Here is a 23,193-nt window from a genome sequence, read left to right as displayed (position 1 = left end):
CGTTCAGCGGGCCACGTGCAGGAGTCGGCTGCACACCCGCCAATAATTGAAAGGCCTATTAAGACCATTAAGGAAGTAATTAATTTCAAGTTTACACTTCCCACCCAACCTTATGGTTGGCAGGCAGGCGAAAAGGCCTTTACGTTTTTTTGGGAAATCTCATCCACAAGGCGGTTTGAGGTTTCCTAAAGCTTTTACGAATCAAATAAAAACTTTTTCTGAAAAATAAAAACATGTCCTATCTCATGTGACACAGTCACAAGAAGGGGACATGTTTCAATAAATTTTCATTGCATTTATTTACTTTTTTCAAAAGCGCTTCTGTCTCCCTGAGGCAGCTCCGTGCTTACGCTGGGCGGGCCTTAATTGGCCCGCCCGCGTAAAATGGCAGTGCGGAGCCGATGGCAGGCGGTGGTCAGGTCCATGACCGCCCCCACCCGCTCCCACCAAGCCCACCCAACACAGGAAAAATTCAGGCCATTGATACAAATTGTAAAGCTGAGGCCTCAGTTCTGATCCCTGTAGCACTCCATTTGTCACATCTTGCCACTGAAAAATGACCCATTTACCTCTAATCTATATTTCCTGTTAGCTAACCAATCCTCTATCCATGCTAATGTTACCCCCAACACCAGGAGCTCTTATTTTGCATAGTAACCTTTGATGTGGCACCTTGTCAAATGCCCTCTGGAAAGTACAGCACATCCACAGGTTCCCCTTTATCCATGTTGCTTGTTACTTCCTCAAAGAACTCCAATAAATAGTCAAACATGATTTTTCTTTCACAAATCCATGTTGACTCTCTGATTGCACTGAGATTTTCTAAGTGTCCAGCTATAACCTCCTTTATAACACTACAGCAATTTCCCTACAGCAGATATTAAGCTAACTGGCCTGCAGTTTCCTTCTTTCTGCCTCCTTCCTTTCTTGAATAGAGGAGTCACATTCACTATTTTTCAATCTGATGGGACCTTTAGAATCTAGGGAATTTTGGAAAATTAAAATCAGTGCATCTCAGCAGTCACTTCTTTTAGGATGAAGTCCATCAGAACCTGAGGACTTGTCAGCTTTTAGTTCTAACAATTTTCTCAGTACCCTTTCCTTAGTGGTTGTAATTGTTTCAAGTTCCTGTCCTCCACTCTCACCTCCTGATTCACAATTATTTCTGTGATGTTATTTTTATCCTCTACAGTGAAGACAGACAAAATATCTGTTCAATTCATCTGCCATTTCCTTATTTTCCATTATTAATTCCCTATTCTTACACTATAGAGGACCAACGCTCACTTACTCTTTTCTTTCTTAAATACCTGTAGGAATTCTTACTATCTCTTTTTATATTTCTAGTAAGCTTTCTCTCTTACTCTAATTTCTCCCTCCTTAATTAATCTTTTAGTCATTCTTTGCTGTTCTTTATATTTTGTCTAATCTTCTGACCTTCTGGAATGATATGCTATTTCTTTCAATTTGATACTATGTTTAACTTCTTTAGTTAGCCATGGATGGTGTGTCCTTCCCTTAGAGTCTTTCTTTCTCACTGGAATGCATCTTTTCTGAGTATTCTGAAATATCTCCTTAAATATCTGCCACAGCACCTCTACTGACTGACCTATCCCTTAACCTAATTTTCCAGCTTACTTTTGCCAGTTCTGTCTTGATGCCCTCATAATTGCCCTTATTGAAGCTTGAAACATTAGTCTTAGATCCACTCCTCTCTTCCCTCCAACTGAATGTGAAATTCAATCATATTATGATCATTGCTACCTGGGGGCGCCTTCACCATAAGGTCATTAATTAATCCTGTTTTATTGCACATTACCAGATCTAGTATAGCCTGCCCTCTGGTTGGTGCTTAAATGTGCCTGAAAAACATTCTAGGAAATCATCATCCAGGCTACCTTTGCCAATCTGGTTTGTCCAACCTGTAAGTAGATTAAAATCACTCATCGTTATCGCCGTAACTTTCTCACAAGCTGCCATTATTTCTTCCTGTATAGCCTGCCCTACAGTGTGTTTACTGTTAGGGAGCCTATAAACCACTCCCATAAGTGACTTCTTATCTTTACAAATCTCATCTCTGGAGACATGTCTCTGTAATGGTCATCAGGTCATACATATTTATTTCTATTTGTGTTGTCAATTCATCTGTTTTGTTACAAATGCTACATGCATTCAGATACAGAGTCTTTAGTTATGTCTTTTTACTTTTTTTGAACCTTTAGCCTTATCTGCTGATGCACTCTTAGGTTTGTACACTCTGTCCCTTCCTGCCATGCTCTGATCATCATTTCCCTTATTCCTATCTTGCTCTTTTGCCTTGTCTTCTCTACTTCTTTTGTCAAATCTTCCCAAACTTGATACCTTGCCCTCACTATTTAGTTTAAAGCCCTCTCTACTGCCCTAACTATATGACTCGCCAGAACATTTGCCCCAACATAGTTCAGGTGAACTTACTACAACTAGTAAAGCCCTACAATACCTAATAAATTACACGATTTGAAGTTAAACAAGCAAAATATTCACCATCCAATCACTTATCTGCTTTCCTGTGATGTCACACTTTGATTTCTCTCTGAACTCAGCTGCTCTGCTCTGGAACCGTAGGCTGGAATGGATTGGATAGCTCTTCTAGGTGGTGGTTACTGGCTCCAGGTCCTATTTTCGCCCACTCTTGGTGATGTTCACTAATGATTGTAATTTGTTCAGCACCATTCATGACTCCTCAGATGCTGAAGCAGTCCATGTCCACAGGCAGAAAGACCTGGACAATATTCAGGCTTGGGCTGATAAGTGTAACATTACATTCACACCACATAAATGTAATGTAATGACCATCTGTGGCCAGAGGGAATCTAACCATCTCTCCTTGACCTTTAACAGCATTATCATCGCTAAATCCTCCCCATCAACATCCTTGGGGAATAGAAACTTACTTGGACCAGTCATTAAATATTATGGCTACAAGAGAATGTCAGAGGCTGGGAATTCAGCAGCAAGTAACTCACCTCCAGATTCCCCAAAGCTCTCCACCATTTGAAAGCCAGGAGTGTAATGGAAGACTCTCCACTTGCCTGGATAGGTGCAACTCCAACAATACTCAAGAAGCTCGACACAATCCAGGACAAAGCAGCTCACTTGATCAGCACCCTATTCACTACCTTTAAGCCTTCACTCTCTTCACCATTGAAGTGTGTACCATTTAAGGCTCCTTCGACAGCACCTTCCAAACCCATGACCTCTACAACCTAGAAGGACAAGGGCAGCAGATACCTGAGAAAATCACCACCTGCAAGTTCCCTTTCAAGCAACATACCATCCTGACTTGGAACTATATCATACCTCTTTCACTGTCATACCTTTCACTGTCATAGATCAAAAACCTGGAGCTTCATCCAAACATACAGCACATGGACAGCAGCAGTTCAAGAAGCTGGCTCACCACCATGCTCTTAAAGGCACTTAAGGGATAGGCACCAAATGCTGACCTTGCCAATGACGTTCACACCCCATGAACAACAAAAAAAGTACTCTTCTGAGTTTAGTTAGGTTAAACTTTGGAGAGCTCTACTACCAAGAGATGGGGATTGATATAGTTGCGTGTGTCATATGTATGTGTGTGTAATTATGTATCACCAATAAGCAACTTAAAACCAGTTTCAATATCATACAAATTGCTTAGTAAACGTGCAGTCTAATCCATGAAGGGCCAAGAAGGTCTTCATCAAATATACAATGCAAGTTGATTGATCGATTTATGTATTTATTTATTTATATTACTCTATAGTTGAGGTCACTCCCGTAAATAGTGTACTAGATAATTAGACAATGTGCCCATACACTTGTGCCAACACTATCCTTTAAACAACTGGTAGAAAAATGCACAACTTATCGATAGAACTCACTATTTCTTGTTTGTCTCTGCTTGGCACCTCCCAGGCAGCTTTTGTTGAGAATTGCAGATAATATATTAAACTTGTCACTTGTCAAAATGCTAGTGATGAAGATGAGCTTCTGATAGACACTAATATAAAAGTAAAATATTGTGGTTGCTGGAAATCTAAAACCTAAGGTGAATGGGCATGTTCTATAAAATTTATGAGGACTGAGCATAAGAATGGAATGACGACAAGTCTCCGACAATGTTTGAAATTAGCATTAGCTGTTCTGTGCTATAAATGAGGAAACTGAAAACCTCTTTAACAAATTGTGCAGATTCAGTTTATGGCATGGATTTTATTTAACTATATAGGTAAGAAGGTAGACTGATTAAATAGCAACATCTTTAAAATGTTCTGGGAATGTGGGTGATACACATTTATTGCCCAAATTTAGTTGGCCTGAGAAGGTGGTGCTCATCCTTCCATATCTTTTTTTTGTTTAACAATTGAGTGGTTTTCTAGGCCTCTTCAGGGGCCATTAAGATTCAATCACATTGTGGGATTGGAGTCACATATAAACTGGACCGTGAAAAGGTGGCAGTTTTTCTTGCCTGATGAACATCAGCAAAACATCTGTGTTTCTTCGCAATTCACAAGATTTTATGGTAATTTGACTAGTGTCAGCCTACAAACAGTATCCCCATCTGTTTGTGTGCAACTGAAATTGATAACAGTCCAAATATCTTTTTTCAAAAATACTGCAAAAACTCAGCAGGTCAGGCAGCATCAGTGGAGAGACACAGTTACTATTTCAGGCCAATGACCTTTCATCAGAATGAAACGTTAACTGTTTCTCTACAGAGATGCTGTTACACCTGCTGAGCGTTTCCAGTATTTTCTATTTTTATTTTGGTTTCTGTCAAACTCTAGCAGAGGTTGGAACTGTATCTTTTACTATAGTTTACTATGTAAATTGCATTGATATATTTCAGCGGAAGCTAGATAAACAGAAAGAAAAAGGAATAGAAAGTGATGCTGAATGGGTTAAATGAAGAGGGGTGGACCAGATGGGCTGAATGGCTGTACATTTATATAATTCTATGTAACGATCCCCTGCTATTATTTAATTTCACAGATATACAATGCTTACGGTCTAACTTTGAATGTGGTGTTGTGTGCCAGAAAGAACAGAGATTAGTTGAAAGCTACAGAACAAATTATCCCTTTCAGTGGCTGAGTGTGTGCCATGTGCCCCAGCCTTTTACAGAATGCTTCGGTTAATGATAAACCATTAAATACTCAGACATAGAGATCAGTCAGGATATGTGAAAAGTGAATTCCCCCTTAGCAAGGTTAACCACTAAAGGTTATTACGGTATCCATGGAATCCAAACAAACCTTATTCAGGGATACAGACTGTCCTATCATTAGTGTACAGACATTATCCTTTTGCAGACATGAGAGATCATCCAGTAAAGAAAATGTTACTTCTTCTGAATTAGAATTAAAATTGATTAAGACAGAATTTTGATGCCAAAATCAGTTGGAAAAGAGGAATAAAATTTCAGTGTCTTTCAACCTAAGGTGAGTGGGCATGTTCTATAAAATTTATGAGGACTGAGCATAAGAATGGAATGACGACAAGTCTCCGACAATGTTTGAAATTAGCATTAGCTGTTCTGTGCTATAAATGAGGAAACTGAAAACCTCTTTAACAAATTGTGCAGATTCAGTTTATAGCATGGATTTTATTTAACTATATAGGTAAGAAGGTAGACTGATTAAATAGCAACATCTTTAAAATGTTCTGGGAATGTGGGTGATGCACATTTATTGCCCAAATTTAGTTGGCCTGAGAAGGTGGTGCTCATCCTTCCATATCTTTTTTTGTTTAACAATTGAGTGGTTTTCTAGGCCTCTTCAGGGGCCATTAAGATTCAATCACATTGTGGGATTGGAGTCACATATAAACTGGACCGCGAAGAGGTGGCAGTTTTTCTTGCCTGATGGACATTAGCAAAACATCTGTGTTTCTTCGCAATTCACAAGATTTTATGGTAATTTGACTAGTGTCAGCCTACAAACAGTATCCCCATCTGTTTGTGTGCAACTGAAATTGATAACAGTCCAAATATCTTTTTTCAAACAAATGCACTATACAATATTTTTTAACATGACATCTGTGAATTTTGCTTTAAATTTGGCATGACAGAAGGTTTCTCAGTAATAGAAAATGGAAATTGCAAGTCACTGGTAGGAGTTTTCTACAGACCTCCTGATAATATTGATGTAGTGATGTAGTGGGGGATGTATAAATATAGAGATTAGAAAAATATGCAGCAAAATAATATGGTTATAATGGAAGGTTTTAATTTTCACAGATTAGGAGATGAAGAACAGCTCAAGTAGTAATGGCAATGAGTTTCTAGCACTATATAGTGCACATTGAGATTTTGTTGCTTCTGTGTGCTAGTTTTAATACATTGGTGATAAACTTTTGCATTGTTTTGAAGTAGTCATTTAAAATAAATGATTCAACAAGTGTTTTAAAATAATAGACAGTAATTTAACACAAACACAACGATCAGCTTTCTACAAGTAGTACATGGGTGAAAATAAACTCAATTGAGTTAATTTATAAAAGGCATAACTAGAACTGCCAACATTTCCCATGGCAGTGGATATAGTGTAGCAAGAAAGAAGGAAATACTTCAATTTATATTGCACCTTTCATGATATCAGGATGTCTCAAAATGCTTTAAAACCAACTAAGAACTTTTGAAGTGTAGTCGCTATTGTTATGTAGGAAACACAGCAGCCAATTTACGCACAGCAACTCTCTCAAACTGCAATTTGATTGTAAGGGGTGCGCAAGGATACAGGTGACTACACTGGAGTGAAACGGAGACTGAGTGAGTAGCGAATTAGGTTCATGTGGGAATTCGGTGCATGGGGGAAAGAGGTGTGGTATACATAGGAATTATTCTAAGTGAATAATTGAATTAAGTTAACTAAATAACATAAGTAACAGTGGCAGGCCAGGTGTTATGTTGCAGCTGTGGAATGATGGAACTTCGGACACCAAGGTTTTGTGAAAGGGAAATCATGTTTAACCAATTTATTGGAGTTCTTTGAAGGAGTAACATGCATTGTGGATAAAGGGCAGCCTGTAGACATGCTGTATTTGGATTTCCAGAAGGCATTTAACAAGGTGCCACATCAAAGATTTTGCAGAAAATAAAAGTTCATGGTGTAGGGGGTTACATATTAGCATGGGGAGAAGATTGGCTGGCTGGCTGGCAGAAAACGGAGAGTATGCATAAGTCAGTCGTTTTCTGATTTGCAGGATGTGATGAGTGTTGTCCTGCAGGGGTCTGTGCTGGGGCCTCAACTTTTGACAATTTATGTCAATGACTTAGATGAGGGGAATGAAAACATGGTAGCTAAATTTGCAGGTGATAGAAAGATAGGTAGGAAAGTATGTTGTGAAGTGGACATAAGGAAGTTGAAGACAGATATACGTAGGTTGAGTGAGTGGGAAAAAAATCTGGCAGATGGAATATAATGTAACAAAATGTTAAGTTGTTCACCTTGGCAAGAAAAATAAAAAAAAACAGAGAATTACTTAATGGAAAATTACTACAGAATTCTGAGGTGCGGAGAGATCTAGGTGTTCTAGTGCACGAGTCACAAAAAATTAGTATACAACTAGTAATTAAGAAAGTTTATGGAATGCTTTCCTTTATTACAAGAGGAATTGAACATAAAATTAAGGATGTTATGCTTCAGTTATTCGGGGCAATGGTGAGACCACATCTCGAATATTGTGTGCGGTTTTAGTCTCCTTATTTAAGGAAGGATGTAGATGCATTGGAGGCGGATCACTAGAGGTTTACTAGATTGATACCTGGAATGAACGGGTTGTCTTATGAGGAAAGGTTAGATAGACTGGGCTTATTTCCAATGGAGTTTAGAAGAGTGAGAGGCGATTTGATTGAACTATATGAGATCCTGAATGGTATAGACAAGGTGGATGTGGAAAGGATGTTTCCTCTTGTGGGTGAGTCCAGAGCTATGGGGCACTGTTTTAAAATTAGGTGTTTCCCTTTTAGGGCAGAGATGAGGAGAATTTTTCTCTGAGGGTTGTGCGACTTTGGAACTCTCTGCTTCCAAAGGTGATGGAGGCGGGGTCATTGAATATTTTTAAGGCAGAGGTAGATAGAGTCTTATTAGGCAAGGGAATCAAAGGTTATCAGAGGTAGATGGGAATGTCAAATTTGAAACACAAAAAGATAGGCCATGATCTTATTGAATGGCAGAGCAGGCTTGAGGGGCCGAATGGCCGCCTACTGCTCCTATTTTGTATATTCATATGATAATCACCAGATAATCAGTTTTTATAATGTTGATTGAGGGATAAAAGTTGGCCAAGAAATCAGGAATAATGCCAATGCTCTTCTGGAAAATAGTGCTAAGGAATCTTTCATGTTCAGCTGAGAAAGCAGATATAGCCTCTGTTTACTGTCTCATCTAAAAGTCGGCACTTCTGACAGTGCAACACTGGAGTATCAGCCTAGGATTTTGTGCTCAAATCTCAAGAGTGAACTCACAGCCTTTTGACTCAGAGGCAAGATTACTACCAACTAAACATTGACTGATACAGCATCACCACAATGGACACTTTCCCAAGGCGCTTTCAGTACTGCTTAAGTTAGAAGGTGAGCTCTTATAAAATATCCTGCCATGAAAATACTTCTTTAAAATTTGTTGACTTAAGTTTGACAATTATACTGTTTCCTTGATATTCAAGACAGCAGTTATGCTGCCCCTCTCATAAGGTATGATGATGTTATGGCATATACTATGTTGTGATCATCATTATCTCTAGTAATCAGCTTTGAGTTATCACACTATAAACTGGCAGTGATTAGATCAGATTGCCAATCCTTCATTTTTACTGCAAGGAACATCCTTCCTGCTGGTGGCTGCTATGACAACCAAAATTAGCGATGCAAAACGGTCTGATCATACTGGTGATGTTGTGGAGGTAGAGTAAAGCAGCATGTAGATGGTAATGATTTTAATGTTATCATCTTATTTGCAGATTCAGGTTATGGATAGAAGCTGATTGCATTTCATTTATGTTTATGCATTTCATTTATGTTTTATGACATTATGCATAGTCCTCTTTCAGAACAGTATTGCAAACATACTCAACTATCTGATTTAATTTCATTTTAGATGCTTATCAAGGTGAAGAATATCAGTCCTAGGAATTTGGCACTCCCAGAATAGAGATAGCTCAACTGGCTGCAAAATAAAGCTGAGCTAAAAGCAAAATACTGCGGATGCTGGAAATCTGAAACAAAAACAGAAAATGCTGGGAAAACTCAACAGGTCTGACAGCATCTGTGGAGAGGGAAACAGAGTTGATGTTTTGAGTCTATATGACTCTTCGTCAGAGCTGCAGAGAATAGAAATGTGATGAAATTTATACTGTTTAAGGAGGGTGGAGCAGGTGAAGCTGGATAGAAGGCCAGCGATAGGTGAGGGCAAAGGAGATATTAACAAAGATGTTATGAACAAAAGGACAAAGGGAGTGTTGATGGTAGTGGTGAGGGATCAAAAAGGTGCTGATGGTGACATTAAGGTAAGAAAGCAGAATGTGATAATGGCAGAACAAGGGCCAGCACTCTGAAAAAAACAACATAAGTAACAGATGGCCCTTGTGTGGGTGGGGCAGGGAAGGGGGCGGTGGTGGTGGAAAAAAAAATCGAAACTGGGATAAAATCTGGGCCCCAGTTATGCCTGTCTCTTCATGGGATATGTGGAACATTCCTTGATCCAGTCCTACTCAGGCCTCCTCCCACAACTCTTTCTTCGGTACATCAACAACTATTTCAATGTTGCTTCATGCTCTTGTGTGGACCTGGAAACATTTATCAGTTTTGCTTCCAATTTCCACCTCTCTATCACCTTCACATAGTCCATCTCTGACACTTCTGGTGATAGACTGTCCAAACATTACAAGCCCACTGACTCCCACAGCTACCTCAACTACAGCTCCTCACACCTTGCTTCCTGTAAGGACTCCATCCTATTCTCTCAGTTCCTTTGCCTCTGTTGCATCTGTTCCAATGATACCACTTTCCAAAATGGCGCTTCTGACATGTCCTCCTTCCTTAACCGAGGTTCCCCACCCACTGTGGTTGACAGGGCCCTTACCCATCCCAGGTCCGACCCATCGCCCGCGCCTCTGCCTTCACACCTTCCACTCCCTCCCAGAACCACGATAGGGTCCTCACTCTTCATCCCACCAGACTCCGCATTCAGAGAATCATCCTCCACCATTTCTGCCCACTCCGGCATGACGCCACCACCAAATACATCTTCCCCCCACCCCTCCTGTCAGCATTCCGTAGGGACTGTTCACTCTGGGACATCCTGGTCCACTCCTCCATCACTCCCAACATCTCATCCACTTCCCATGGCACCTTCCCAAGCAATCGCAAAAGATGCAACACCTGCCCCTTTACCTCCTCACCGTCCAAGGGCCCAAATGCTCCTTCCAGGTGCAGCAGTGCTTCACTTACACCTCCTTCAATTTGGACTACTGTATTTACTGCTCCCAATGCAGTCTCCTCTACATTGGGGAGACCAAATTCAGACTGGGTGGCCGCTTTGTGGAACATCTTCAGTCTGTCCACAAGCATGACCCAGACCTTCCTGCTGCTTGCCATTTCAACACACCACCCTGCTCTCATGCCCACATGTCTGTCCTTGGCCTGCTGCAATGTTCCAGTGAAGCCTAATGCAAACTGGAGGAACAGCACCTCATCTTCCGATTAGGCACTTTACAGCCTTCTGGACTTAACACTGAGCTTAACAACTTCAGATTATGAATTCTCTCCTCTATCTTCACCCCTTTTTTTTATCCCTTTTTTCAAAATTCACTTTTATTTTTTATCCACTTATTTTTATTTTTACTCATTTTTATTTTTATTCATTGTTTTATCTCCTTTTTTATCCTCCCTTTTATCCTATTTTTGATCCCTTCTTTCCTCAGCACTGCCTCTCCCCCACCCACACAAGGTCCACCTGTTACTTGTTCATGTTGTTCTTTTCAGAGTTCTTACCCTTGTTCTGCTATTATCACATTCTGCTTTTTTACCTTTGCCACTATCAGCACCTTTTTTAGCCCTTACCACTATCATTAACACTCCCTTTGTCCTTTTGTTCATGACATCTTTGTCAATCTGTCCATTGTCCCCACCTATTGCTGGCCGCCTATCCAGTTTGCTCTGCCCCCCTTAAACAGTATAAATTTCATCACATTTCTATTCCCTGCAGTTCTGAAGAAGGGTCATATGGACTCAAAATGTTAACTCTTGTTTCTCTCTCCACAGATGCTGTCAGACCCGCTGAGTTTTTCCAGCATTTTCTGTTTTTGTTGCAAAATAAAGCTGCTTTTACTCCACCTCAACGATGTACTATAACAGCCTCTTTTAATTCCCACAGCAATAACCTATATGGACAGCGGAAACTAGATTGCCAATTAATGGTTCTTGTGCTGTGGGCCCATACTAACCAGGAATTGGATCAAGGCAGTTCAAACCCTATTCACAGAAAGCCTTTATACGTGGGATGGGTTCATATTCACGTTTCGGAGGTGAAGGAAGAGTGAGCTAGCCCACTGCCCGCTTAGTCCTTGGTCAATATGCATTGTAATAGGTATGAATAAGAGGAAATGAGATGCAGAATCCATTCTGGGTCTCTTGTTATATCTCATGAGCAATGCACGAGAGGCATATTGTGTAATGATGCTCCCTCATGCCAACCAGGTTATATTTTCAAGATACTTTGTTTTCCTCTGTAACTTGTGGGTACCATTGCTTACTCACTGTTCATGATGGCATAGTGGCCAGTAACTTTGCTGGACTAGTAATCCAGATGGTTCATCAAATAATCCAGAGAATGGCAGTTTGAGAATTTGCATTCAGTAAAAATAAATCATATCCTAACATAATTGAATCTTCATTGTCCTTTGGAGTGCTCCAGCACTCAGTTGTAACAAATTGCTAGTTAGCACATTTTTTAAAAAAATCATTCACAGGATGTGGGCTTCATTGGCTGGGCCAGCATTTATTGCCCATCCCTAGATGCCCTTGGCAGTTTGATAAAACTGAATGGCTTGCTAGGCCACTTCAGAGGACATTTAAGAGTCAACCACATTGCTGTGTGTCTGGAGTCACATGTAGGCCAGACCACGTAAGGATAGCAGATTTCCTTTCCTAAAGGATATTAGTGAACCAGATGGGTTTTTATGACAAACAACAATGGTTTCATGGTCATCAGTAGACTTTTAATTCCAGATTTTTATTGAATTCAAGTTCCACCATCTGCTGTGGCTGGATTCAAACCTGGGTCCCCAGAACTTTACCCTGGGTTTCTGGATTACTAATCCAGTGACTCTGGACCACTACACCATCACCTCCCCCATACGCTGCACACTGTTATCTTCTCAGGGCAATCAGGGATGGGCAGTAAATACTGGCCTTGTCAACAAAGTCCACATCCCAAGAATGTATTAAAAGAACACAAGCACAACTTATTGATTCAAATTTGGTAGCTGTACTTTGGTAAATTAGATATGGCAGTCATAGTCTAACAAGGAATCAAGGGATACACAATTGTATTTTATTCCATACATTAAGTTTTGTGAAATTTGATGGTGAAGTTGAGACACTATTGCAAAACTTACAAGAAACAAACAAGAGTCTTCAAACTAAATCCAGGTACTTTCTAATTCTTGTTATTTCTCAAGAAATAAATAATTTTTCATACATTTAGTATTAAGACCATTTTGGTTTAAAAATGTGGAAAAAAAACTTTAAAATATTGATTTTAGGAAATGAACCGATTAGGGTTAAAATTAATTTTAAAATCCTTGTTATGAATTAGGAAATTCATTACTAGTTTATTTTTAATATATTAGAGAGAAAACACCCAGCATGGCAACAGCCTGCTTTTATAGTTCAAAGGTCTAACCCATTTATTTGGAATTAGCATAATTTATTTAACTCTCTTTGAAGATAACAAATTGAAATATTGTATCCTGTTATAGGTAATAATTAAGAAGTTAAGAACAGGTAGCAGACAGGAATACTGTGTATGTAATTATTCTGGCGCTCTAAGATATTATTTCCTATGGTTGCCATAGGCGAAGTGACTCTGATCAAGATGCATGAAAGCCACAGTGATGAAACAGGAAGGTTCCAGATTTTCATTGTGTGGTCTGCTGTAATACCAATAAGACTCTGTTTGTTAAAGGCACCTATCATAAAGTTTGGTCCTATGTGACAGGAGATCAAATGGGAGAAGGTCCCAAGGCTATGTTAGTTTCCAGATGTGTTCATTGTTTCAATAGGTGTTTAGGGTATCTATATAATTATGTAAACTGATGCTTCTGTCTTAACAACAAAAATGGTGACATTCTGAACAGCCTTACAGAAGAAGCTGAAACAATCATAGATTCTTTAAGCAGTCATCCTAGCTGTAAGTATTGAAAAAATTACTAGTAATACTGCATAATATCTCACCTAAACTTTTGTTTCTGCCTTTCATTTAATCGCAAATAATCGGGTCAATAATTTACCCGATAGCTTTGTGACATTTTAGTGCACTAGATGGCAGTCAATTCTACACATTGACCATTATAAAGAAGTTATACATTCAATTGGAAGTGGTTTTTGGCATTTTATAATCATATCCTCTTCTTTTTTCCCATCCACAGGTTACCACTATACATCGATCTTGTTGACTTGTACCATTATTTTAACATAGTAACACAGTTAGTTAGCATGATTATGAATTGGAATAACATCAATGAACACTCAGAGAGGAATGTAATCAAGGACAGACAACATCGATTTTTTAAAAGGAAGGCCAAGCTTGATCAATTGAATTGAATTTTTCAACTAAGTTACCAAGTGCATAGACAAAGGAGATGCAATCAATACAATATTTGCAGACTTTCAGAAAGTGTACAAAAGAAAATCTCAAATAAAAGAGTTGTTATGGAGTTAAGGCACATGGCTTTAAAGGTGAATTAAAGCAAGGATAGAAGGTTGTCTAAATGGTAGAACTAGAAAGTAAGAGAAATTGGATGTTTCTTGGATTGAGAAGATGTACAATCCATCTTGATCTTTATGTAAACATAAAGAATGACATAAGGATCTGTCTATACAAAATTAAAGACATAGAACACTATGAAAAAGACGACAGATAGAATAGGCAAATGCAGTTCAATGTAGACATCACCATCTAGAAGGCTCCAAGACTTGAAGTTACAGTGGGTGAATGTTCAACATTTTCATTTATAGCTAGAATCCTCTGGCTTAGGAGTCCCCTTAGATCATCCATTTGAATAGGATCCTAGCATTGGTCAGTCTCTTTGGGGTCTTCCTACATCTGGATGCCCTAGGTTTAATTGGTAGTAAATTGAAATCGGAAGTTGGGAATGTCATGTCCTCCCTCATTTACATGGGTACTTTGGGCTAACAGATATTGCAGGGGCAGGTCCTGCTCTTCATCTTTGGAATCCTGGGCAATGCAAAAGGGAGGGAGACAACAAATGAGTATCGGATTCCTTTTAGCTGACTCATCCACCCTAGAGAACGACTATTTCCCCAGGACAACTGCCAAGAAAATTGGCTTCTAAGTAGTCCAAAAAAATACACCTAAATAAATGTAATAAAATAGTAAAATATACACTGACAAAATCACAGCGGAGACAACTTTAAGTAAAAAAGGAAGCACTTTTGTGTGCATGCTTTTAAAGTCATAGCTCCACGACAGCATAATCCTCAGCCAACTGAGCAACTTAGCAGGGACCAGATGTGTCCCCTATTGGTATATTTTCTGGACCATTCATAAAGCTCATTTTGTGGATCAGCAGAAACCTCTTGCTCCATCAGCATTGCTGACGAGTCTGCAGCACAAGGTCCAAATTTCTACTTCCACTCTGCTTGGCGTGCATCTGCTTCACTGGTGCATCGCTAGCCTTCTATCCAACTTCACCTGCTCCACCGCACCCACCCCCCCCTTAAACAGTATAAATTTCATCACATTTTTACTTCTTATTAGTTCTAAAGAAGAACATACAGACTCGAAATGTTAACTCTGCTTTTCTCTCCACAGATGCTGTGAGACCTGAGTTTTTCCAGCATTTTTTGTTTTTGTTTCAGATTTCCAGCATCCGCAGAATTTTGCTTTTATGCATGTATGTCATGCTAGACTCATTAAGGCCCCAAACACCATTAGGTTGAAAAGTTTTGAACAATGCTTTGTATACTTAGCACACTTGTAAAATGGGAGCTGCAAGCCCCCAACGTTGGATTCTTGCTCTTAAACTGGTTTGATTCCTTTGATCTTTCTGCCAAAGATGATCTAAACTGTAGTGTTTTGCATCCTGCCCCTCCCCCAAGCTGAAATTGACTAAGCCACGATTGATCAGGGATTGAATTTGGGATCTTCCTGCTTTGTACTGCTCAATATCAAGCCAGATGCAGTATGTTGGGGAATTAGATTGAGACTGCATACTGCAGAATTCAACAATTTTGTTGTTGTTCAGTAGCCTGCTCCCACAGATCTTTCAATGTTCTGCTTAGTATCTAGGAGCAAAAGAATGACAGGATCTGGCACAGATGATAGGGATGGTTCATAGATTAAGCCCAACTCAATAACATCTGAGCATTCTGCTTAAATTGATACCAATGTAACATACAGGCCTCGTCAGCCACTGTATTGTCACAGACAGAAGGTATGTGGTCTCTTACTGCATGTAATCAGTATGTTTCATATGGAAAGAAGCATGTCCTTTCTTACCCTTGGTCTGTGTATTCCAATTAAATAATTCAGCAGCAAGCTTTTGATTTTAAATTAAAGAAGGTTATTTATTCTCACACACTTTTAATGCAATGTTACATAGTTGATCTCATATACACACAGACACACACACTCGGACTTTTCAAAATTACGGTTAATTCAGTCTCAGATTTTCAACTTCTGGTCTCATACAGGGCAGGCCTGTGGTTTCTTGAATGTATTTGATGATTTACAGTTGAAGTGAGGGTTTTGTAAATTGAAGGGTTCACAGCAGGTTGTGAGGTTGTTACTCAGGTGAACTTTGAAACTGGAACAGATTAAGTACTTTGGCTGCTTGATGATTTTCAGCTAGTTCCAGAGTCTGGTTCTCAGACTTGCTGATGGATCTGATGGATCCTGGGATAATAAGGGTGCAGTCCCTGAAACCAGCTTCCATCACAAGACTGCTGGGTTAACACTTCTGAGGCCTACCAAGTCTAGTCTGGATGGGGGAGGCCATTGTGATACAATAGGAAGCTGATAATGGCCATTGAGTTTCAATCTTCTCTTTTGTCCAATATGAAACATGGAGACAGGCAGTCTGGAAACTCCATGGGCAGAGATTTCCCCCTGTCAGGCGTGCCTCCGATCGGCGCCCCCAATTAGGGGCGCATCACCATTTTACGTGGGCAGACCAGTTAACGCCCACCCAGCGTGACGTCCACACAGAAGCACTATGCGCTCCCTGTGCGGGTGGTGGGGGGGGGGAATTCCCTGAGCTGAGAGTGTGCTCTTTCGCGCATGCCTAAGGCAAAGTGCTGCTTCAGGCAGATCGGTTGTACATAAAGAAAAATTAAAAATAGAAGAAAAAAAAATTCCCTGACATGTCCCCTCATGTGACACTGTCACATGAGTTGGGACATAACCATAACTTTTAAATACACTTTAATTAAATTTTTAAAAACATATAAGAAACCTCATCCCGCCCATGGATGAGATTTCATGCTTTTTCTAATGCCTGCCAGGGCTCCTGGCCTGCCCGCCAACCTTAAGGTTGGATGGGCAGGTCCATTAATTAGCTTAATGACTCTGTCAAAGGCCTCAATTGGCCATTGACAGGTCGGCGGGCGCACGGCTGATTTTGCTGAGCCACCGCCTACCTGAAAATTTAAATGGGGCACGGTGATGTCAGGAGTTCCACCCAATGTCACCGCACATCATTTTACACATCGGCGAACATAAAATCCTGGCCCGTAGTTTTTAGGTGTTGGCCCATTCTTAAACAATGGGATGTATAAATTCCACAGATGGCTACAAGGTACTCTCACCTACATTAATAATTAATCACCAGAAACTTGATACTGTCTGTAGTCCAAATGCCAAAAGTTACATGATTTGTGGCAGCAACCTTAACAGCTTGTTTGTGTCCAATTTTTAAAAGTATTGACTCAAAGTTCATAAAGTGACATGCTTGTACTGGGCATGACATGCCTCCACTGTATGGGACAAAAGAATGGAATTTTGATTACTTTTTTTTTACATTGCTTTCCTGGGAAAGTGGGAAATTAGGATCGCTCATTCTGCTCTCATTCTACCGTCCACGTGTTAATCTTATACTGCAATTGTCTGTAACAATTTTCTTTTCAAGCTTGGGTTCTCTTCATCTCTTTTGGGATGAGGCCCTCAAATGTAATCAAATTTTCATCGAGTATTGGGGTCTGGTTCAAAGAAGACTTTCATTCAGGGTTCTAGTGCCTTCTATCCCCTTTTCCTTTTAAAATTCCTAGTTATGTTTTGTCTGGCAGACTAGGACTTTTATTAACATTTGGTCATAGTGTTTGGGAAAATTTACCAGCAGCAGACATGCAACTTCTGGTGAGCTGTGGGGTGAGTGGAGTGTTCAGTCTAATTCTGCTGGAAAAAATCGGATTTCACAGGTTGTTGAAGGACAGTGCTTGTAATATGCAAATTTATGTTACTGCATATTTGTCTGCTTGTACATAACTAAACATTCAATGGCTATTTCTACAAGCCATGGGTTAATTCTGTTTCCAGTACCTTGCTAAGTCTTATTTCTAAAGGTGAATGTAGTTGGTGAACTGGTTTTAGACCCCTGCAAGGTATTTGGAGTTTACCTCCTGCACCTTGCCTTTAGTGGGTTCTAAAGTTAGTTGCTCTTGAGAAGGTGGTGGTGGGCTGCCTTTTGAAACGCCGCAGTCCATGTGGTGTGGGTACACCCACAGTGCTGTTAAGAAGGGAATTCCAGGATTTTGACCCAGTGATAGTGAACGAACGGTGATATAATTCCAAGTCAGGATGATAAATGACTTGGAGGGGAACTTCCAGGCGGTGGTGTTCCCATCTGTCTGCTGCTCTTGTCCTTCTAAATGGTAGTGGTCGTGGGTTTGGAAGGTGCTGTCGAAGGAGCCTTGGTGACTTCCTGCAATGCATCTTGTAGATGTAATTGTTGGGCTTGGTGATATTTGAATTTTAAACTTCACCACCTGGACTTTTAGTGTATAATTTTGCATAGACTGCACATATATTTCCCTTGCGGTTTTCACAAATTCTGTTTGTCTTACAGTGTATCATCTTCCCTTTTCCATTTACCTCAGGGATGGATTTTTCCCCCATCTGTCCCATGTCTTCTGGGACACCTTTGCCTTCAGGTGGTGGTCCAACTTATGCTACACTTCCCTTCGACTGAGTGAGGCATCTCCCTCCTGGGTTTCTGCTAATCACATCTGGTCTGCATTTCTTTCAATCTCTTCTGCTTTTATCCCAGTACCTTTGCTCTCCCCTGGCCCTATTTTAGCCCTTTTAAATTCTACAGACCCTACTCTGGTCACTGAACTTAAACAACCAAATTTACAGTGCGCCCTAAGTAGCCACTGTAAATTCTGCTGGTTTTCTTAAGCCCCTTTAGTCCTTACTGGTTCTATTGACCCCTGTAGGATTTTACGTGTTTCTTCAGCCCTCTGCAGCTGAGCAGCATTTTGCTTGTTCCCATCATTTTCCCCGGTCTCAATGAACTGCTCTGGACCCTCTGGGCACAAGACTACACTTCCTGCTAAGTCATTGCCAAGCAATAAGTCCACCCATTTTATTGGTAAGCTTAGTATTACCTGACTGTCACTACTCTGGTGACCAACTTACGCTGCAGTAATTTGTTAATTTTAACAAAGGGAACTTTTAAGCATTTGCTAGTAATCCCTTTTATCAACACTGGTAATTTTTCTGCTTTAAGGTGGCATCTCTGCAACCTTTGCTACAAGTAGGGTTTGAAGACAGTCCCTGAGGATGGTTATTTCTTTTCGCAGGTCCTGGCATACCAAAGGAGCCATTTTCCCTTTGTGTAAAGAACTCCAGTAGGTCTCCTTGACATCCCTACTTACAGTTGAGCTTAAGTTCACTATCCTCTTGGTTACAGATACTGTCCTGACTACCATGCCCCTTAATGGTTTCTTGGCCTGCCAACAATTTTCTTTAATACTTCTAAGTTTCCTACATTGAAAAAACACAGGGCAGCCTCCTGCTGGTTTACCATCCAGGCACTTCTTTTAAAAGTGGGACACTGATTTGCTTTTCTTTCCCTACTCTCCTTTTCTCTGGAGCTTGTTTCTGTTTCATCTACCACCACCCCATTTCTTCCTAGCTTGCAGGAGTTACTAAAGCCAGGTTTATTCTGAGTTAGAGGTTTGTGGATTAATTTATAATCATCTGCTATGATAGCTGTGTCACTGGCTTTAGGAACTCCAGGAAAATTATTTCCCTTGATCCATTGTAAGTATGGTCCATTTTTGGAGCTTGCACCCACTGATCAAATGCTTACTGTTCAGTTCTTTTGAATTCATGGAAGGTTTGATTGGGTGTTTTTTAACAAGGGTTCCAGAATTGTTACATATAAACAAATGAATTAGGAGGAGGAGTAGGCCACCCAGCCTCTCAAGCCTGCTCCGCTATTCAATGAGATCATGGCTGATCTAATTGTAACCTCAACTCCACGCCGATAGCCTTTTACCCCCTTGCTTATCAAGAATCTATCCACCTCTGCCTTAAAAACATTCAAAGACTCTGCTTCCACCACCTTTGAGGAAGAGGGTTCCAAAGTCTCACGACCCTTGGAGAAAAATATTTTCCTCATCTGTGTCCTATTTATATATAAACCCCTTATTTTTTAAACATTAACCCATTGTATTCCTCCAGTATGAATTCATAAGCACTTAGGATAGCAGCCTTTGTCTGTTCATAACCTACAGAACTGTCTGCATGAGAACTGAGTAGACCTTGTGGGCTTTTCCTACTAGCTGCATTAGGAGAGACCAAGCCTCTGATAGCCACTTTAACTGATCTACCAGCTTCTCAAAGGCTGTGAAGAAGGTTTCCACATAATCTTCTTCAAACTTAGGCACTAACCTGGAAAACTTTAAGAAATCAAAGCTTGTCTTTGGGCGAGGAGTAGCTGAATTACCTGTGGTGTCTCCATTAGGTAAATACAATTTCTCGCTAGCTTCTTCAATCTGCCTTAGTTCCCTATCCTTTTGTGCTTGTAATTCTTCCTCCGGCTGGAAGCCTCACTCCTGTTTTCATTTCTGGAATTCTCTCTCCTCCCTTTCCTTCTGGGATTTCCTTTCTCTGCCTTTCTCACTTGCCTGAAACCATAACTCTAGCCTCTGCTCTTCTAGACGAATTTTGTCTAAGGTAACCTGGTCTGTTTCAGGTTCTTCATCTTCTGCCTTTTCAATGTCTAGGGTGAGGTCAAGATGCTCATCCAACATCTTTAATACTTCAAGCTTCTATGCTTTATGATATATATTAAGTTCCACCTGATTTGCAATGGCTTTTAGCTGTTCTATGGTTAGGGATGTTAATTTAGCCCAAGTTAAGTCCTTATGTTGCACAAATGTTTTTATGTCGAAGTCAGCCATCTTGCTTTTTATTGTTAGTACTCAAAAGCTTGCTGCTGTAATCCCTTTTGTTTTTGTTTCAACAATTTTATTATGTCAATTTTCTTTTCTACTTCCAATTTTCATTTAAAGTCAGATTTGGCTGGTTTGCTGCAATGGATTTAAATCCCAATGCAGCTCCCAATTCTGTCATGGAAATATTGCTCTCTTCCTGCCCATAATCAATGTGTTTTGTATGGAAAAAGGTGTGTCGTTTCTTACCCTTGTGTATATTAAAATTAAATAATTCAACAACAAGCTTTCATGAGTTTAAAAAATAAAGATTATCAATTCTCATACACGGCCTGATTTAATGCAACATTGCACACTCGGTCTCATGCATACACATACACACAAACACGCATGCAAAGATTGAATACAGAAAAAGATGGTGTACTTTTACAGGTTAAAATTAATCAGCCTCTGATTTACAATTTCTGGTCTCCTGCATGGCAGGCCTATGGTTTCTTGAATGGATTTGATGATTTAAAGTTGAAATGAGGGTTTTGTAAAGTGAAGGGTTCACAGCAGATTATGATGTTTCTGGTAGTCAAATATTTAGGAGGTTGGTTCTCAGGTGAACTTTGAAATTGGAACAGGTTATGCACTTTGGCAGCTTGATGACTTGCAGCTAGATTCAGAGTCTGGTTTGATGGATTGGCTGGCTCCTGGGGTAATAAGAGTCAGTCCCTGAAATCACATGACCACTGGGTTAACATTACTAAGGCCCAGCTTTTCTAGTTTGGATGGGGGTAGCCATTGTGATACAATGGGAAATTGATGGTGGCCATTGAGTTTCAATCTTCCCTTTTGTCCAGTATGAAACATGGAGACAGGCAGACTGGAAACTCCATAGTGTTTAGGTGTTGGCCCTGCCTTAAACAATGAGATGTGTGAATTCCACAGGTGGCTATGAGGTAATCTCACCTATGTCCATATTTAATAGGTACTTGCCAAAGACTTGATACTGTCTGTAGGCCAAATGCCAAAAGTCATATGATCTGTGGCAGCCATCTTAACAGCTTGTTTGTGTCCAATCTTTTAAAATATTGACTGTACCGGGCAAGACTGCATCAATACTTGTGGCACCTTCAGTTGCACGGTCATCTGTTAATCCAGCACAAAGAAGTCCTGGCCACATCCATCACTAAAAGCATACATTGACAAGCAGCAGCTATCCACCTAATGTCTTCCTCCCCTTGGGAAGGAGCACATAGGGCAAAATTTTCTGCCTGTTGGGCAGGCGGGCCCGACCCAATCTCCAGCGGGTGGGGAGCCGATACCCGCTGGAGAAGCGGGCCCCGCCGCCATTTTACGTGGGCAGGCCAATTAAGGCCTGCACAGCGTGACGTCCGGCGGGAAGCCTATGCGCTTCCTGTGCGGGCGGGGGGGAGGGGGGATTCCCCAAAAGCGAGACTGCGCTCTTTCGCGCATACGCATGAAACAGCGCACATCTCCCTGAGGCTAAGTGCTGCCTCAGGGAGATCGCTTACACTTTTAAAAATATAAAAAAGAGAAAAAAAAATTCCCTAACATGTCCCCCTCATGTGACAATGTCACACATGAGATGGGACATGTTCATAATTTACATAATAACTTTATTATATTTTTTAAAACCCTGCGTGAAACCTCATCCTGCCGGTGGATGAGGTTTCATGTTTTATCTATTTGCCGCTGGGGCTCCTGGCCTGCCTGCCAACCTTAAGGTCGGACGGGCAGGTCCTTTAATTGTATAATTGATCCTGTAAATGGCCTCAATTGGCCATTGATAGCTCAGCGGGCCCGCAGCTGATTTTGCTGCGCTCCCAACTTCCTGAAAATTTAAATGGGCCAGAATGACGTTGGGTGTTCTGCCCAACGTCATCCCGCGTCATTTTATGCGTCAGCGATGGGCCCCGCCCCCTGCTCACTGACGGCAAAATTCTGCCCATAGTTAAAAGAAAAAAAAAATGCATTTATATAGCGCTTTTCACAGACACAAAGCGCTGAACAGTGAATGAAGTACTTTTTGAAGTGTGTTCACATTTGTAATGTAGGAAATGTAGTGGCCAATGTGCATTCAGCAAAATCCCACATCTGATTTTTGTGGTGTTGCTTGAGGGATAAATATTGGCCAGGACATTGAGGATTTCTTTTGAAATAGTGTCATGGGATCTTTTACACCCACCTTAGTAGGCATATGGGTCCTCAGTTTAACATCTCATCTGAAGGATGATGCCTGTAACAGTGCAGTGCTCCCTCAGTACTGCACTGCAGTGTCAGCTTTGATTTTTGTGCTCAAGCCCTGGAAAGACGCACACCATAAAGAGTGGTCACTCTTGTCTGGCCTCTGGGGAATGAGAGCAACAGCGGAATCACAACTTAAAAGAATCAGCACTTTGGGAGGGAAAAAAATTGTAGAGTTACTGGAGATGAAATTGGTGTTGAGTAGAAGGGCCAAATAGGAAATAGAGAATTGGTAGCCCATTTTACAACCCCATGGTTTTTTTATCCATGGAAGTCAT

The 23,193-nt window shown here is 40.5% G+C and overlaps 1 long non-coding RNA gene across 1 annotated transcript in view; it reads left to right on the top strand.

The window, feature by feature from the left end:
* LOC121284471 overlaps nt 1-3,953 on the top strand; it is a 28,917-nt gene extending 24,964 nt beyond the window's left edge. Inside the window, exon 3 of the long non-coding RNA XR_005944481.1 lies at nt 2,881-3,953. This is a non-coding gene — a long non-coding RNA (uncharacterized LOC121284471). The remainder of the gene's footprint in view (nt 1-2,880) is intronic.
* Nucleotides 3,954-23,193: the final 19,240 nt, after the last annotated feature.

Source organism: Carcharodon carcharias, chromosome 11 (assembly GCF_017639515.1).
Source record: "Carcharodon carcharias isolate sCarCar2 chromosome 11, sCarCar2.pri, whole genome shotgun sequence".
Taxonomy (NCBI): domain Eukaryota; kingdom Metazoa; phylum Chordata; class Chondrichthyes; order Lamniformes; family Lamnidae; genus Carcharodon; species Carcharodon carcharias.
Note: the sequence above shows the minus strand (reverse complement) of the source record. Positions and strands in the feature narration are given on the sequence as shown.